This window comes from Saimiri boliviensis, chromosome 11 (assembly GCF_048565385.1).
Source record: "Saimiri boliviensis isolate mSaiBol1 chromosome 11, mSaiBol1.pri, whole genome shotgun sequence".
NCBI classification, from domain to species: Eukaryota; Metazoa; Chordata; class Mammalia; order Primates; family Cebidae; genus Saimiri; species Saimiri boliviensis.
This window is the reverse complement of record NC_133459.1, coordinates 78,950,357-78,970,452: the sequence shown is the minus strand read 5'-3', so window position 1 is coordinate 78,970,452 and position 20,096 is coordinate 78,950,357. Positions and strand designations below refer to the sequence as shown.

General features: G+C 37.8%; 1 protein-coding gene and 1 pseudogene across 2 annotated transcripts in view; both read right to left on the bottom strand.

The window, feature by feature from the left end:
• The window catches only part of ADGRL2 (adhesion G protein-coupled receptor L2), a 682,132-nt gene that overhangs the window by 583,600 nt on the left and 78,436 nt on the right, over positions 1–20,096 (bottom strand). The gene's annotated exons all lie outside the window — the stretch shown is intronic.
• Positions 1,058–8,472, bottom strand: LOC141580282 (histone deacetylase complex subunit SAP18 pseudogene; annotated as a pseudogene).

Genomic DNA, 20,096 nt, shown 5'->3' with positions numbered 1-20,096 from the left:
TTTGAAACTGCATTGTATTCAAAACTTGAGAGTGAAGAGAGTTCGGGAAGCACTTTTATTTAAAGAACAGCCTAGAGGCTGGACACGTGGCTGTGTTTCTCTGACCCCAGCTGTATTACCTAAGCCTCTTGGGTGGTAAAAAACTGGGTTGAGAAATCTCCTGGGAACAAAGACTCCTTGGGACGTTCTATGTCACCAGATGTTACTATTTAGGAAGAGAATATTTCAGATGTTTTAGCAAAGTTGGTTTCACTTTTTCACTCAAGATTGGTGCCATTATGGTCCCATGTAGTCAGTCCTTCAAGGTGAAGGATCAAATGAAGCTAAGATGTCACTCAGCTCACACCTTATCTCAAAGCGGTGTTAAACCTAAATTGTATTTGAAAGGTGAAAATTCTGTTGCGAAGCCCTTAACATAGAGGGTCTCTGATTTCCACTGATAAAATAAAATTCCATGATGTAAAAACTTTACCGGGGGCCATTTCTCTTTTTAGCCTAAATCTTTTATACTGCAGCTAAGAGTGTACTTCCTCTTAGTCTGATCTCAGTAGAGAGAGCAATATTCAAAATACTTTAATGTATGGTTAAAGATTTTTCAAAGTCTCCTTTCAAACTTTTTCAACATAATTACAGTAAAGATGGGAAATTTTTCTGCTAATAGATTAAGTATGTGCCTGAAACCTCAGATTAATTATGATCTTTTTCAAGAGGACTAAAATTATATAACTTTTTATGAGGAGATAACACTTTATTGAATTTTAAAAGGAAATGAAATATTCTTTTTAAAGAATATATAGGCATTACTTATAAAAACGATTCCTTTACATGTCGTAATTATGATTTCATAATGACTTTTTTGGGGAGGTGTGGAGACTGTCCGACTGATATCTTGTTGGAAAATAAAAGACCTTGTGAAAATAATCTCTATTACTATTTTTAAAATATGAGATATTTTGTTCAATATATAAAATAGTATTTTTCATTTTCTTTTCTTTTCTTTTTTTTTTTTTTTTTTTTTTTTTTTTTTTGTCATGCAGGCTAGAGTGCAGTGGTGCAATCACAGCTCACTGTAGCCTCCAGCTTCCCAGCTCAGGTGATCCTCCCACCTCAGCCTCCTGAGTAGCTAAGACTGCAGGTGGGCAACACCCCTCTGGCTATTTTTTTTTTTTTTTCTGATTACATACATATATTTAACAGCACAGTTTTACACAGAATGCTAAGAGCACTTTTCTTCATATTTCACAGAAAGGCTTGAAACATACAGGCTTTCTATTAGTAATCATACAATAGCACAACCAAATCTAATTCCTAAATAGATGATGCCTTATAATTTTTTGGAATTTAAAGGCTTAATGGCAATAGGGGAGGAAAAAGAGTACGTTTATTTTGCATAACTGAGCGAAACGTAAATTCAAGAAATAGTAAGTAGAATTTAATATGGTCTCCTGCGCCCTGAAGGAGGTGGTGCCCGATTTGGAGGGGCAATTGCTATGTCCAAGTAACCTCCTATCTGGAACTTCTGCGACTGCAGAGTCGCGGAATCATCAGTCCCCTTTCTGCCGGACATGGTGCTGCCAATCTCCGGAACTCCATAGCCAGGTCTTTTCACATCTGTAAAAACGAGTGCAAACCTGACGCGAGAGCCCGTCTGCCTGGCTTCTGGGTAGGCTTCTTTCACTAAGCTTGTCGGTTCTCTCAAGGTTGCATCCATCCAAGGGCAGATCTGCCACTCGCCGGACGGGCCCTTTCCGCGGGAGAACTGCTCCCCTCGGGGCTGGCGGCCGTCATTGGCGGTGAAGACCCGCGGCAGCAGCGGGCATGTCTTGGCTTGTCGATTGGCTTCTCTGCCTCCTTCTTAATTTCCTCCTGGGTAACGCGTGACTCCATCGCCATCTTCCTCCTACGCCCGCCTCATGTTTTGATGATTCATAGAGACCAGATCTAGTCTTGAACTCCTGGGCTCATGCAGTCCTCCCACCTCGGTCTCCCACAGTATTGGGATTACAGGCATGAGTCACCACACCCAGTCTGAAATCGTATTTTCCAATATCCCATTTGGGGTGTTCAGTTCTCGGAATATGTGGCGGCCCATCCAATTCTAAATTAACGCAGAATCATTGCCAATGCCAAAAAAGACTTCATTCTTCCCATTTTTGTGTGTGATGTTGAGTAAGTGATAGTATCTCAGTGAAACTGACTTTCCCTGAGAAAGTTAAAGAAAGCATGCTGCTCCTCAGAGGGGCATTCCTCATGCCACACTTGCATGTACCTAAAAAGGCTTCTTACAGCACCACCACAAAATTCAGGGCCTGAGATGTACTCTGTTCCATAAGCAAACACAGTAACTTCCATGTGAAGACAATGAAAGATGAATCCATGTATTAGAACCTCAATACTCTTGAGGAAAGCCTGAAAAATCATTCTAGAATGTCAACATCGCTTTTAGAATTTTTGCTAAAAGTCATGTTTATATTCAGTTCATCAGATATGATACAAAATCTATACATATTAATAGTCATCTTGATTTGTCTACTCCTCTATTGTAATTAAATTAAAGATAAGGAGCTGCCACATAATCTGTTAGGTGGAATTAATAAGAACATACATGAGAGAAAGAAAGAATAATTTTGATGGAAGAGTCAGAGTAAAAAATGAAAGAAAAGGAAGGAGAGATCTAAATCTCTACCTGGAGAAATGTATTAGTCTGAGGAAATTTGGAATGACTACTCCCCAGAATATGGATTAAAAAGTTAACTATATTGAACAGTACTTAACATTTTAAAATGCTTACCACCTACTGAGCATTTTATTCATTGCTTTACACTTATTCAGAGTTTCTGAGTGCAGTGGCTAAGAGCTTAAGTTCTGGGTTTGAATCTGACTAGTTCTTTGACCTTAGCCCAGTAGCTTCCTTGTGCCTCCAGCTTCTCATATATAACATGTGATGAAAAATTCATCAAAAAGCCTTCTTCACAGGTTTATTATGAAGATAAATTGATTAAATATTGAGAAGTTCTTGGAACAGTATCTGGGACGTACTAAACACTATGCAAGGGTTTATTATGAAATATTCTCTTCTAATTTTCACAGAAACTTTCCATGATACAAACCATTATTTTCCTTTTAAAGTAAAGATAATTGGGCTTCAAAGTTGATTACCTTGCCTAAGATCATACAGCTAGTAGATGGTGGCAAGGGGGCTGTTATTCTGCATATCTGATTCCAATGTCACAGCTTCACCATGCTGTAGAGTTAACTTATATTTAACTACCAAATAAGAAATTCTGATAAAAATCAAAGACATTGGCTTCACTGACTACCATCTCTCCCTGTCATCGTAAGAAAAGTCGTAGATAAATGTACAAATGTAGAAACATATACATTGCAGAATGTATGTAAATGTGCATTTTGGCATATCTAATTTTTGAACCCATTTTACCTTTCCAAGAGTACCCACTTATTGAATGATTTGATAATAACACTACTTTTGATATGCCAGCCTAGAGGTACCATCATTAAAGAAGAAGTGTTATGGCCAGCTGCAGTGACTCATGCCTGCAATTCCAGCACTTTGGGAGGCTGAGGCAGGCAGATCACCTGAGGTCAGGAGTTCGAGACCAGCGTGGCCAACATGGTGAAACCCCGTCTCCATTAAAAATACAAAAATGAGCTGGGCGTGGTAGTGCACACCTGTAGTCCCAGCTACTTGGGAGGCTGAGGTATGAGAATCACTTGAACCCAGGAGGTAGAGGTTGTTTGAAAATGGGTGTCTTCTCCACTATACTGAAAGCTCCATGAATGTAAGAATTGTTTCTGGTTTGCTGATTCTTTTATCTCTGGCATGTAGAATGGTGTCCAGTATGAAATGAGATAGCCGCACAATGTTTGCCATATTAATCAACAAAAGTCTTGGGCCTCTGATGGGCTGTCAGGAGTGACGGTGGGAGTTTAAATAAAGACTGGTGCACATGCTTGGCATGTTGGAGGCTGTGAGAACAAGAATGCTCTGTGGACAGTGCTGTTTCAGGGCTGTTTCAAAATAGAAAATATGGACAAAAGATAAAACTAAGAAAATGGAAGACGATAGGAAAAACAAGATCGACTTAAGAAAAACCTGAGTTGTTTTGTTTCAGAGGAGGGTAGGAAGTTCAGGAAGAATTTTCGTTTTGTTTTTCACAGTAGTTATAGCAGCTTTGAGTTGATTCTCTTTCTGAAATCTTATTAAAACAAGGTGGCTATGGTTAGAACCTATAGGTTAGAATAATGTATACCAAGAGGGTTGATGGCAGCAGTAATATCACCTTTATATGGTGGATTCTCTTGGTATGTATCAAAGAATCATCACCCAGTGACACCTGGGTGCAGGAACTCGTATGTGATTAATCAAGGAAGCACCTTCTCTGTTGAACTCTGGAAAGAAGTTTCTGTACCCAGCAGGTGAAATAACATACTGGGGAGCCTGGCAGGCAGAGAGGCATATTCCCTCCTGACCTCAATTTCCCAGCCACAGTGCCGTCTGTTTGTGTGTAAGAGCACTAGGCTAAGAAAAACAGCAAGGATTCTATCAGGACCCCACAGTCTAGGGAGATAGTGATCTTCTCATTTAGTCAAGTAAAAAGGCTAGATTTCAGTGGTATTTGAGGAAGAAGAAAGATAGACTAATTTGGCTACCCATTTTAAAAGAATGCATGCCATCTGCTAAATCTTTCCTTACCAATTTATGTCCATTTAGTTTACATCTCTTGGAATTGTAAAACAAACAAACAAACAATTACTAATTTTAAACCTTTAGAGGGAAATCTTTATTCTCGTTCTTTTTTTCTCTATGGCTGAACAAGCTATTATCTTTAAGGAGAGGCTGTTTCTAGGTATATAAACAGAATAAATACATTTGGGTTTATTTTATTTTGAAGTTAAAAGGTAAAAACGAGACACAATTATGTAGGTTTTATTCTTCTTAATAGATAATCCCCTAATGCACAGTGAGTTTGAACTGGTATCTGGAAATGATGCTGCTTAATGATTTCATGGACAACTAAGACATTTCCTGAGGTTGACTGACTAAAAAAAATTTCTCAGAAATCAAGCACTCTTAAAGACATGCAAAATGAGGAGGACAGAGCAAGATGGTCAACTAGAAGCTCCTAGTACTCGTCACCCCACAGAGGCTGCCAAAACAACGAATAAACTATATTCGAATACAGTAACTAAAGGACAGTGCCAGCATACATTAAAGGAGTTCCATAGACTCCGGAGAGCACAGAAACTCAGCATGGCCACATAGAGAACAGAAGGAAGTACCTGCTCTCTACCACATCTCCCCACAGCTGGGAACCAGGAGGACCTTCCCTCTACAGGGAACAGGTAAGCTAGAGGATCCCAGTTGTCCCAGGCAGAAGCTACAGTCTTCAACACTGGCGTCTCCTGCCTGTATCAGCTCTAGGCAGCTAAGGGAGCTATCTGGATAGGAAGCAGCCCCAGGCATCCCAGAAGAGTCTCACCCCTCTGTGCCCAAGCAGAAGTGGTACTGCCTCCTGGAGAAACAATACTCTGGCCACCCAGAGCAAGTACCATGGCCATCACCTACCTGGTACCAATGTTGAAGCATTTTTGCCCAGACATGAGGAAGCTATGCCTTGGCTGCCCAGAGTGGCCACAAATCCTAGTATCTCAGCTAAAGTAGCACCCTATCTCCTAAGGAAATGGCACCTGAGGCATTCAGAACAGTCACACTGCTGGGGCTAAGTTGAAGAGGTGCATCATTCCCTGAGAAAGCGTTGCCTTCCTTGGCAGAACTGAAAAGCTACGCATCCTAGGGCTGAGTTGATGCAGTACCTCACATCCCTGGGAAACAGAGCGCTGGCTGAGCTGACATCTTATTTTAAAGGCCAAATAACTCTAGTACTCTACTTCCCTGGAACTGGACTCACTTCCTAGAGTCTGAACTGCTGAGATCCCCTTCTTTCCAGGGAGTGGAGTCATTGCTGTGCTGCTCCCTGTCTCCTGAGGCCCAAACGGCAGCTGTGTCGAGCCATTCTGGGGTACTTGCTGCTGCTGCACCTGGACTACTAGAGTCTAGGATACAGCTGAGCTTCACTGTTTCAGGGTCTATAGTCACCAGTACATAGCACCTCATCCCCTGTGACCCACATTGCCAGTAAGAGCAATTTGCTCAGGTTCCTCAACTATGTCCATAGCATGCTCCCCAGGCCCAAATTTGCAGAGCACCCTCTTCCCTAGAGTTGGGCCAGTACAGTTCCCAGTGTCCAAGGGGTAGAATCATAGTTACAATCCAGCTCCCAGTGCCTTCTTGGCAGTGCCTTAGAGTCACAGATCCTGGCTCTGTGGGCAACCTACATTGATCTCTGCCACAGACAGCAAACTTGAATCCCAAAGGCCAGGTGCTACCATAGATTCACAGACTGAGTCTAGGACATGGGCCCCAAAGATGTTTCTAGTGCCTGCACCAGGAACCCAACACTGCTGCAGCAGCTTGTAGGTCATGTCAGACCAGACAAGTGGCATACCCTAAGATAAGTCCCCCCATTGTGGGGAAATGAAAACAGAAGTACCCCCTAAAGCCTTTATCACTGAGGAACTTAATAACCTATGCTGCCAGTACCACTGCCACAGACTTCTATAGCCTAGATCGCTGAGGCACACACAGTTATTGCTAATATTGAACATAGCTTAAGAACACCATTCTGTCTACCTGGAAAAACAGTCACTACTCCTTTCCCAACCAGCAAACTAAAACCCAACTGCAAGTGAAAGTCATTCTCTACAAAAGCTGCTGTAGAAAGTTTGGAAGAAGTTACTGCTCTCCCAGAGGCACAGACATCAACGTCAACACAGGGATACAGGAAACATGAAAAAGCAAGGAAATATAATATCACCAAACACACACAATAACTGTCTAGTTACAGATCCAATGAAAAGGAAACTATGAGTTGCTGGAAAAGAAATTAAAGATAATAATCTTAAGGCAACTCAACAAGATATAAGAAAATAAAGAGACAATTTAACAAAATCAAGAGAACAATTCACAATATGAACAAGAAAGGTAGCAAAGAGACAGATGTCAAAAGAACCAAACAGAAATTGTGCAGTTGAAGAATTCAATGAATAAAATAATAGAGAGCTTCAGCAGCAGACTTAACTAAGCAGAAGAACAAATCTATGAACTTGAAGATGGGTCATTTGAAATTACCTGATCAGGAAAAAAAAAAAAAAAGGAAATAAGAAAAAATACTGAAGAAAGCCTACAAGACTTATGCAATACCATTGTGTGAACAACTATTTATTTGTATTATGGAGTTCTAGAAGAGAGATGGAAAAAGGCATAAAAAACCCATTTAATAAAATTGTAGCTGAAAAGTCCCCAAATCTCAATAGTGATGTTGGTATGGTTTGGATTTGTGTTCCTACCTAAATCTCACGTTGAAATGGAGGAGGGGCCTGGTGGGAGATGATTGGATCATGGGGGTAGATTTCCCCATCGTTGTTCTTATGGTAGTGAGTGAGCACGTTCTCATGAGATCTGATAGTTTAAAAGTGTGTGGCACTTCCTCCATCACTCTCTCTCTCTTCTGCTTTGTCATGGTAAGATGTGCCTGCTTCCCTTTCACCTTCCGCCATGATTGTAAGTTTCCTGAGGCCTCCTAGTCATGCTTTCTGTTAAGCTTCAGGAACTTAGGGTCAATTAAACCTCTTTTCTTCATGAATTACCCAGTCTCAGGTTGTTCTTGATAGTAGTATGAAAACAGACTAATACAGATATGGATATCCAGGTTTGGAAAGCTCAAAGGCCCTCAAATAGATTCAACCCCAAAAGATTCTCTACAACGGATATTACAGTGAAGTTATCAAAAGTAAAAGACAAAGCGAAATTTTAAAAACAAGAAAAAAACAGTGTCAAGTCACATGTAAGAAAATCTCCATTAGATTACCAGTAGATTTCTCAGCAGAAGTCTTATAGACCAGGAGAGAATTGGGTGATATATTCAAAGTGCTGAAAGAAGAAAAAGAAGGAAAAACCAACAGTTAACCAAGAAATACACTCAGCAAAGTTATCCTTCAGAAATGAAGGAGAAATAAAGTCTTTCCCAGACAAGCAAAAACAGTGAATTCATCACCACCAGAACAGCCTTGCAAAAAATGCTTAAGGCAGCCCTACATATGGAAGTAAAATGATGATAATCACAGCACAAAAACATGCAAAAGTATAAAACTCATTGGTAAGGCAGACTGAGTTTTGGAAAAGCGAAAAGAATCACACACTTTCACTGTAGGAAACCACAGAACTGCAATGATAGAAATGAGGGAAAAAAGGAAACAAAAGTTATAAAAACAACCAAAAAACAATTAACAAAGTAACAGGAGTAAGTCCTCACCTATCAGTATAATCTTAAATGTAAACAAATTAAATTCCTTACTTATAAGTTATAGACTGAATGAATGTATAAAAATATGGCACAGCTGTATGCAAAAAAAAAAACCAATAAAAACGGGTCACCCTGTAAAGACACAAATATACTGAAAATGAATGGATAGAAAAAGATATTCCATGGAAACAGAAACCAAAAGTAAGCAGGGGTAGTTATATCAGATATAACAGACTTTAAGTAAAAAACTGTAAAAAGAGACAAAGAAGGTCATTATCTGAAAGGATCCATTCAGCAAGAGAATATAACAATTATAAAAATATATGCACGCTGAGCCAAGTAGCTAGATATATAAAGCAATTATTATTAGCCTAAAGGGAAAGACAGATTCCAGCACAATAATAGTTGGGGACTTCAACATCCCATTTCAGCATTGGACAGATTATCTAGATTACAAAAAATCAACCAAGAAACCTTGGATTTAAACTGTATTTTAGGCCAAATGTACCTAACAGACATTTACAGAACTTTTCATTCAACAGCTGCAGAATACACATTCTTTTTATCAGCACATCAAACATTTCTTCAGCATAGACCACATGCTAGGCTGCAAAAGTCTTAACACATTTAAAACAATTGAAATAATAACAATTATCTAAGAAAGAAAAGACCTAAATAAATAAAATCAGAAACAAAAAAAGGAGACATTATAACTAATACCACAGAATCATTAGAGAAATACAAAGAATCATTAGAGACCATTATGAATAGCTCTGTGCCAACATGTTAGAAAACTTAGTGGAGATGGTTAAATTCCTGGATGCATACAACCTACCAAGATTGAACCAAGAAGAAATAGAAAACTTGAAGAAATCAATCACAAGTGACAAGATTCAATCAGTAATAAAAAGAAAAGCCCATCAAAGAAAAGCCCAGTACCTGATGGCTTCACTGCTGAATTATATCAAAGACTTAAAGGAGAATGAATACCAATTGCTCTTAAACTTTTTCAGAAAACTGAAGAAAAAGAATTCTTCCAAAATCATTATATGAGGCCAGCATTACTGTGATATCAAAATAAGACAAGAACACAACAAATGAAGAACACTAGAGGCCAATATCCCTGATAGACGTAGATGCAAAAATCCTCAACAAAATACTGGCAGGCCAAATTCAGCAGCAAATGAAAAAATTATTCAACATGATCATATGAGATTTATCCCAGGGATGCAAGGATGGTTCAACATAAACTAATCAATAAACATGACCAATCACACAAACAGAATCCAGGATAAAAACAGTGGATCACCTCAACAGATGCAGAAAAGCCATTTGACAAAATTTAGTATATATTCATTATAAAACCCCTCCACAAACTAGTTATAGAAGGAATGTACGTCAACACAATAAAGACCACATGTGATAACCCACAGTTACCATACTGAACTGAGAAAAACTAAAAGCTTTTTCTCTAAGAATTTGAACATGACAAGGATGCCCACTCTCACCACTGTTGCTCAATATAGTACTGGAAGTCCTAGCCACAGGAATTAGGCAAAAGAGAAACAAAACCAAAAACAAACAAACAAACAAACAACAACAACAACAACAAAAGAGCAACCAAAGATGAAAGGACTAAGTATAACTTTCCTTGTTTGTGGGAACATGGTCACATATATAGAGAACCTAAATGCTCCACCAAAAAGCTGTTAGAACCAATAATCAAATTCAGTAAAGTTGCAGGATACAAAATTAACATGCAAAAATCAACAGCATTTGTATACACCAACAATGAACTAGTGAAAAAAGAAATCCAGAAAGCAATCTCATATCCAATAGCTACAAAATCATTACCTGGGAATACATTTAACCCAGGAGGTAAAAGATCTCTACAAGGAGAACTATAAACACTGATGAAAGAAATTGTAGAGGACACAAAAATGGAAAGATGTCCCATACTCATGGATTAGAATATTGTAAAGATGACCATATTAACAAAAGTGGTCTATAGATTCAATGCAACACAATGACATTCCATAGAAAAAACAATTCCTAAAATTCATATGGAACCAACCACAAGAGACTGTGAATAACCAAAGCAATTCTGAGCAGAAAGGATTGCCAGAGCCATCACACTACCTGACTTCAAAATATACTACAAAACTAAATAACATGGTACTGGCATAAAAACAGATGCACAGATGAATAGAACAGCTTAAAGAACCTATAAATAAATTCACATATTTACAGCTAATTGATTTTTGACAAAGTTGTTACGAACATTTACTAGAGAAAGGTCTGTCTCTTCAATAAATACTTCTGGGAAACTGGATATCCATATGCAGAAGGAAACTGGACCCTCATCTTTCACTGTATACAAAAAATAACTCAAAATGAATTAAAGGCGTATTTGTAAACACTGAAACTATAAAACTACTAGAGGAAAACACAAGGGAAACCACTTCAGGACATTGGCCTGGACAAAGAGTTTATGGAGAAGACCTCAAAAACACAGCAAGAACAGACAAACAGGATTATATCAAACCGAAAAGCAGCTGCACAGCAAAGAAAACAATCCACCAAGTTAAGAGACAACCAACAGAATGGGAAAAAGTATTTGCAAAGTATTCATAGGACAAAGGATTACTAACCAGAATATACAAGGATCTCAAAAAACTAAATAGCAAAAACCTGACAAACTCCCAAAGAACCTCATTTGAAAAGAGGCAAATGAATTAAATAAGCATCTCTCCTAAAAAATACATACAAATGGCCAAACACTATATGAAAAAAAATGTTCAACATCACTAATCATACGGGAGATGCAAATCAAAACCACAATGAGATATCATCTCACCCCAGATAGAATGGCTATTACCAAAAATAAGTGACCAGGGGCAGTGGCTCACACCTGCAATCCCAGCACTTTGGGAGAATGAGATCACTTGAGGCCAAGAGTTCAAAACCAGTCTGGCCAACATGGTGAATCCCCATCTCTACAAAAATCACAAAATTAGCCAGGCATGGTGGCACCCACTTGTAGTCCTAGCTACTCAGGAGGCTGAAGCATGAGAATTGTTTGAACCCGGGAGGCGGATGTTGCAGTGGGCTGAAATCGTGCCACGGCACTCTAACCTGTGTGACAGAGCAAGACTCATCTCAAAAATAAAAAAGAGACAAAAAGTAACAAACGTTGGTAAGAATGTAGAGAAAGGAGAACTCTTATATATTGGTTGGTGGGAATGTACATTAGTGTAGCCATTATGGAAAATAGCATGTTCCTGAAAAATATTCAACTAGAAATAACCATATGATCCAGCAATCCAACCACTGAGTACATACATCCAAAGAAAGGAAATCAGTATATCGAAGAGATATCTGCACTCCCATGTTTGTGGCAGCACTAGTCACAATAGCCAAGATATGCAATTAACTTTAGTGCCCAACGGCAGATAAATGAATAAAGAAAATGTGGCATATACCCACAATAGAATAATATTCAACCATACAACAGAATAAAACCCTGTCATTTGTGGCAACATATATATAAGCTTGGAGGACATCACCTTGAATAAAACATGCCTCATGCACGGAAAGCTAGATACCATATATTCTCACCCAGATGTGGAAGCCAAAAGAGTTGATCTCATGGAAATAAAGATAGAATAGTGGTTACTAGAGGCTGGAAGGGTATAGGAGGAGGAGAGAGAGAAAAAGTTGGTTTAATGGATACAAAATTACAGCTAAATAGGAAGAATGAGTTCTAGTGTTTTATAGTGGCATACAGTGACTATAAATAACAACAATCTGCTGTATATTTTCAGATAGATAGAAGAGTGCATAAGAGATTGCTCAATTAGTCAGAATCTATAATAAAGAGTAATACATATATAATAATAAATCCTTAAGAAGAAATCTATGGCACCCATTATATTCCATAGGAGAAAGTGTAGAGCTACTCAGACTTGAATTTTTTAAAAAACAGACAACAAGTAGCGTAATTACATTTTAAAAATAGACATCTACATATCAATGTATGCAGTAAAAGTCTAGAAAGAAGTGAAAATGGTTTATATTTTTCTCTGAAAGGTGTTAGGATCATGGGTAATATCTTTTTTTCTTGTTACCTTTAAATATCAGTAAATTCTACAATAAGCATGTTAATACTTTCATATCCAGAAAAACAATAAATTATTATTATTCTGGGAGAAAACAGAAAAAAAGAGCAAGACAATGGTGTTAGCGTAGTAGGTGTTCAACTATTAGTTGGTGGTTGATTAAGGTATATTAATTATATGGGGTACGTTCCTTGTTTATTATCCTCATGCATTTACTTGGCACAACACTGCTTAGTGTTAAACTCTGGCTAGGATTAGGGTCTTGTATGGTAGCATCCTCCTACCTCTTCATTCACCTAGGCATCTTGTTGGCATTTCTTCCCTGCTGCTAAATTAAAATAAGATAACAATACTTAAGTAATTCGAAAGGGAGAGGAAGTGTGTAGAATCTTCTTTTCTTACCAAAATGTTAGGCTGGCATAGGATTTATTTAGAGAGGAATAAGACCAGGAATTGTTAGTTGAAGAGGGCCTCGTATATGAAGTAATTGGTGCTTACTTTATACATGTTCTTGAATGCCTTTCATGAAATTCTACATATGTACAATGCTCTGTTTTTTTCCTGGGGCATGGAGTTTTGTGTGCGATCAGAATCTTCTACATAACCAGGCTTTAATCCCCAATGTCATCCCTACCCCAAAATGACAGAGGCAACTGGGGATGTTTAAATATCACTTGCTGAGAATTTTTGATTTCGAAAAAATATAATTGCTAATAGAATTTTTACCATGCAATTTATCTCCTCTCTTATGAGAGAGTAGGGAACTGGTTATATTTTCTTTTTTCCTCTTTTCCTTTGTAATGTTAGATCTCCATTGGAGAGAAAAGAACAAACAGCTGGAACTTATAACCATTTGGAAACATCAACAATGTTGAAATTTACACTCTCATGTGCAGATGTTATCAAACAATCAAAAAAGTGTGTACAAACAATGAAAGAGGAAAGGAATCTTATGGAAGTATGGTTTCGTTGGATGGGGCACAAAAAGTTACAATTATTATTTTTCAGAAAAACATTGTGAATCAATAAGATGAAATGGATTAGAGCAGGATTTTGCAAAAGATATTGTAACTCAGTGATAGATACAGTCTATCCTAGATGACCGACTTTATGAAACAAGTAAATTTTACCCACACTGCATTATATAAGAAAGAGAGGCTGCACTAATAAAAAGAAACTTGGCCAGTTGCCACTCTATTTCCCATTGGATTTCAAGATCATAGTCAAGCACGTATCTCCCTAATACTATTGGGCATGGTCTCTTAATAATATGCTTCCAGCAGAGAGGTTGGGCCAAGTCTTCCACTTAGAGGTTGGGCTAATTTATTTCTTGCTTATCTAAAGGAGATTGGTTAATCCAAGTATGGCATTTTGGGAGTGGGATTAGACTAATACTACTCTAATATAGATAATTTTTTTTCTTCCTTGGGGCTCTATCTGTCAAGCTGCCTCTTTCTTAGCATTAGCATGCTCCTCCAGCATAATTTAGCAGAAATTGGTAAAAATAGATGAGACTTAGTATCCATAAAGACCCAAAGGCAGCAAAGTTACATCAGAAAGCAGGTATAAAACTTAAATATCTCAAATATATTCAAAACCTTCCTTCCGAAATAAACTTTATTTTTATTCATGGCATCCAGACAGGAGGTTTCTTTTTAAGCCCAGAAAACGTTGCTTCTTTTTTTGTGGGGGTGGGGTAGGCGAAAGGGAGAGAAGCATATATTTGGTGCTTTTACACATGGTTTAGAGATAGCAATAGTATCCATATTTCAAAACACCCTTTACCTGTGGAGGCAGTATAGTATAATGGTTGACAGTATAGACAAGAGAATTCGACAGACCTGGACTTAAATCAAGCTCATTAGTTGCAAGTTGTATGACTCTGTGACTGACCTCCCATGCTTCATGCTCCTCATAGGAAACTGGAGATAATGCTTGTTATAGAAATTAAATACGATGATACACATAAAGCACATAATATTTATAATGGTAAGGATTTAATAAATGGTAGTACTTAATATTTTTATTATATTAGATGTAGGCATTTCAAAGCTTCATTGACCATAGTAAAATACTTATGTCTAAATAGCTAGCTTCCATTTCTTCTTTCCAGAAAAGAAAGCCAGATAGGCATCTCTTGATCAGAGAAAGACACTAAGTAGCATTTAGTGAGGCACAGGTTTGGAGAGAGAGTGAAGTGTAAGTGGCTAAATTGTCAGATGTTAGTCTGAAATTACCATAGACAGATATCGGCAAGGATAAACCTCTGCTGTGTTCAAAAGGCACATAAAGATAAATAAAGGAGTGGAAGACTTGCCAGAGAGGTAAGAGTAAAAAGATAAATCCTTCCTTTATTTTAGAGAAAAAAATATGTGAGCCACAGATCAAAAATGATTGGAAAACACATAAAAAAACTGAAGCTTATTTGCCAAATTCTCTCTCTTTCTTTTTTCCTACAGAAAACAGTTCCTAAAAATGCCTGGAGAATGACTGCACACATTGGTAGAGAGAGCAGCAGTTCTAGTACATCATTTTCAGTGTTTACATGACAATAGTAAAATCACAGGGCAGCTCTTCTATACCAGTGCTTGCTAAAATGGTGTTGCGATTGATGTTAGCAGGGAGGTCTCTAGGCCTTCTGTAGAGCAAGTGTTACAGGCACAAACCGCGTGTGGCTCATATATCAATAGTCCAGAGCACAGAATAAGTGCCCAAAAAGTGAGTTTGCTGCATCAATGAATCAATTTTGGTGAGTTTCAGATAAGGGCATTCATTTATCTCATTTTTTAACAAACTTGATTGCCTGTTATACTTCAAACAGCATATGCTAAACTAAAGCTTAAAATGAATTTCTAATTCAGTAGTCACCAAAAGATTTTAGCATGAGGCTCTCCTTTAAGCATCAAACATTTCCATGAATGTTTGTACTTGAATTATCTTTTGATTGAGAAAATACATGACACGGCAACTGCCAAAGCAGTTCTCACATCTACTCAAAGCTGGTAATGTTAGGCTGTGTGTGGCAGCATCTTTGTAATAGAAAAACAATTGAATACAGGTTATGAAAACATGATAAATGTCCATCCACAGGGGATTGGTTAAATAAACTTTGTTGCATTCATATAATGAAATACTTTGCAGTACCAAAAAAGAAGACAATAGATCAATATGTACTGATACAGAGACCTGTCCAAGGTATATTAAGAGAGAACATCAAATTGCAGTGTGGAATGTACAATATAATTCCCTTTGTGTATGAGAAACTACATAAATCTGTTAGGATAGGTATGGAAAAATTCTGGAAGAATATACAATAAATGGAAACAAACGATAGGAGGCAGGGCATTTACAGTTCACATTATTATCTACTATACGATTTGAGCTTTCCTCTCATACACATGAATTATTTGTATTTTAAAAATTAAAATTGCCTATCTGTGTATGTATTACGTCTCTCTCTCTGTCCATATCTTCACCTAAATACCAATATGTTCTACCAATGGCTAATATTTGGTACATGCCTTTATGTGCGCACCCTTTGCGATATAATTCTACAGCTCTCCCAAGTTGCTTCAGTCAGTAGAATGAACATCAGTCTTACACAGATTCCATAACTCTTTTATGGTTTCCAACAAAACTGACTAACCAATCGGTGGGTTTCAAATGCTTTCTAGATGCACGATTCTTTGCTCATGCTCATAAAATATTAATATGATAAGAAAGCTCAATATTAGAATGGACAAAAGCAGAACTCTTCTAGTTGGTTTAAAAATGAAGTTTCAGAATTTCCCTTCCTTGTTTTGTGGCAGCCTACAGTGAGGTGAGTGGCATAAAGGTGAGGAGGAGGAATCCAAAGAACGTCTAAAACCACACCTCAACCTGCATTATCAGATCATTTGGTTAGGAGATTTATTCAAGCTCAAACAAGCTACAGAATTCCCACGAGAAGTCAGATTAGCAGATGTGGAATTTTGTGCACATAGTTCCTTTCTCTCTCTTTCCTTCTTTTGTTTTTTAAATTAAATCTATGTTCCTATGATGTAGTTTCTTTTTAGCCTTATAGTAGGCCCATATCGGAAGAAATGCAGGAATCATGCTTTGCTCATCTCTCTGACCACTCCCACCCAATGCCTAACAGAGTATCTTGTATTTTAGATAAACAACAAATGTGCAGGTAATTAGTGGTATTAGTGGTTGAATTATATTGAATAGGTTAGATGACTTTCCCAAGATTATTCAGCAGGTAAATGATACAGGGGACCCATTCTTGAAACTTCATTCCCAATCCAGGCCTCTTTCAATAATATCCCAAATTATTCGCTGCCTGTGTCATTTGCCACGTGGCATTTAACTAAATTTTAACTTCCATATAACCTTAAATCTCTTTTATGCGATTGTTAATTTTCAAAATTTCTTTGAAATTTAGGAAAGATACTAAGCTATATTTCAATATCTCCCTTCTATGCATTCCTTCATTAATATCTCTTTCAGTTCATTTTCTAGAACTTCTTCATAGCTCTTATGACAACTCAAGATCATTTTGTCTTTTTATTTACTTTTTTTTGATATGACTCTGACTGGAATGTGATCTCCATTAGGAAAGAGACCTTGGGTCCATTGTTTACAGGACCTCTCTTTAATAATGGTTGCATTCTTGAACGTTGAATGGTTCAGTAAAGTTACACAGGGTATTCAGAGATTTTCATGCTAAAAACAACTAAAAATGGTATATTAAAAACGTTTTCTTAAACACATCTAAGGGATGACAAAATAGTAAAGTCTACAAGACAAAATCAATGAAAAGGTGGGGACCCAGAGAAGCAAGTTGAGAATGTAGTGCTTAAGTTGCCTTTGCCACAGGGGTATTTTTGAATTCTGTCAGATTAGAGCTATGGGTTCGGCAGACTCTTTGGGGGTCTTCAAATAAGGTAGCTTGTAAAAGACAACCCACCTACATTGAACTGGAGCCCCCAAGGCCCCAATCCTCAAAAGATGAGGGAGTCAGTAATAAGCATTATCTCGACTCTTCTATCCTCTGCTTACAGAGGATTGCACTGAGTATTGCTTAGTTCATTTGGGATGCTATGAAAAATACCACAGAATAATGCCTTATAAATGATAGAAAGTTATTTCTCACAGTTATGAGTCTGCGAAGTCCAAGATCAAGGTGCTAGCAGATCTGATGTCTGTTGAGGGACCACTTGGTCACAGATGTTTCCTCCTATCTGTGCCCTCACATGTCGAAGGGGCAAATGCGCACCTTTGGGCTTCTTTTATAAGAAAACTCACTAGTCACCTCCTAAGGCTCCACCACCAAATTCATCACCTGGGTTAGAATTTCAACATACTTGTGTTGAGGTAGGGTGAGGGGTGAGAAGATAAACATTCAGACCATAGTAATTTAGCACATTGAAGAGCAAGAGAGAAAAGAGAAAACATCAAAGTTGTGGCTGGTATTTTCACTGATTTGCAGCCTTCACTATGCATTGTTTTGGTGGCCCAGGGATCTCTAATCTATCAACTTGATTTGAAAAGATTCTAGACAAATTAATGCCTCTAGGTATCTGGCAGAAATCAACATATATTCTCTCTGGAGGAAGGCACTTCCATGCTAGGCCTCAAGGAATCCTCCTGACTAAATACACGCAAAGCACTCTGTGTGACTACCAGGAGAATTGCTGGTCAGAAGGGACAGAGCTACAAATTTTGGATATTAGAATCGTCAGTCAGGGGGACTGAAACTATTATTGCTATAATTAAAGAATTAAAAGACAAGTTTGAAAATAGCTGCAAGGAACAGAAGCTATAAAAAGTGACAGAACATTTGAAAAAGTACCACCTTACACATTTTTAGAAAACTTCAGAAACCAAAATTACAACCCAATGAACAGATTTAACAGGACCTAAAATATTGATGATGGTAGGTCAGAGAAACCATTTAGAAAAAGCATTGAGAACTACAAAGATGGAAAGAAGAGAGGAAAAGGTAAAAACACAGAACACCGAAAGAAGGATTCTAGTACATGTTGGAGTCCCATAGGAGAGTTGAGAGAGGATTAGACAGAGGCATTATTGGAAGAGAAAAAGACGGACAATTTTTTTCAGTTGAAGAAAGTAATCCATAAACTCTAGAGGCCACCACTATTCTCAGGCAGAATTAATAGAGAGAAAGCCATACTACCTACGGCGTTATGAAACTCCAGGCAGTCAAAACCACAGTGCCGATCATCTAACAGTTGATGAATAACTTCAGATACACGGTAGTTAAATTTGAGGGCTTTGACGGTAAACTCCCTTATTTAGTTACATGACATAGCCAAGTGACTTCAAGTCTCTAACCTTTAGTTTCTTCTTCTATAAGAGAGGACAATAATAGTACTTACTTCATATAATATGGAAAGAATTAAATAAGTAATTAAAGCATGTACACAGTACCTTCTATGGAAAACAAATCATAAATACAATCTACCTTTTTGGTTGTTATATAGAAAATAAAATGATTACTTGGATAATTCAGCATTTATATATAAAACTTTACAAAGTTTTCCTAATTTTCTAAAAGTTGATGACAGAAGTATTTTGCTGGTATAATCTGCTTCTGTGTGATCTGGAATTATTTTGCAAAAATACTGGTAAATTAAATATCCTGCAAGGTTTGGTGCAGATTCCAAAAAAGCAATGATGATAACAATGAATATTGGCATTTTGTTTTACAAATCCAAGTGCTTACACATAACATTCCTTGACTGGCTTTGCCAGCACTACCAGCTTCTGCAGAGGAGGTAACTTTCTGCAGGATCTCAAATCAAAAGCAGTACTAGCTAATGTTAACTCCAAAATGAGGACCAACTCCCATTAAAGTTAGAACTAGACTAAATTCTTCATTTAAAAAGCCATGATTGTCTAATATTTGTGACATATTGCCTAACTGTTCCTCAAGGTAATGGCAAAAGATTGGTCTCATCACACAATCCAGAGCGGATGTTGATACACAAAGGGTAGAAGAGGACAGCATTGAAAGCAGGTAGAGATGAGAAGAGAGAAATGCTTTTTTTTTTTTTTTTTTTTTGAGACGGAGTTTCGCTCGTTACCCAGGCTGGAGTGCAATGGCGCGATCTCGGCTCACCACAAACTCCGCCTCCTAGGTTCAGGCAATTCTCCTGCCTCAGCCTCCTGAGTAGCTGGGATTACAGGCACACGCCACCATGCCGAGCTGATTTTTTGTATTTTTAGTAGAGACGGGGTTTCACCATGTTGACCAGGATGGTCTCAAACTCTCGACCTCGTGATCCACCCGCCTCGGCCTCCCAAAGTGCTGGGATTACAGGCTTGAGCCACCGCGCCCGGCGAGAGAAATGCTTTTAAACTGAGGCTTCTCCTGTGTGATGGGTATACTATGCTAATACATTTCTGTTTGTTAAAAAAAAAATAGTAGAGATGATTTAACAGGGTACAATTTGAAAGTATGTTTTATTCAAGAGAATGGTAGCAAGAGCTGTAATTTATAATGACCATTAATTCAATGAACACATATTTAGCACCTATTGTTTGCATTAGTTTAGTTAAGGACCTTTTAAACTTAGTACATATAGTA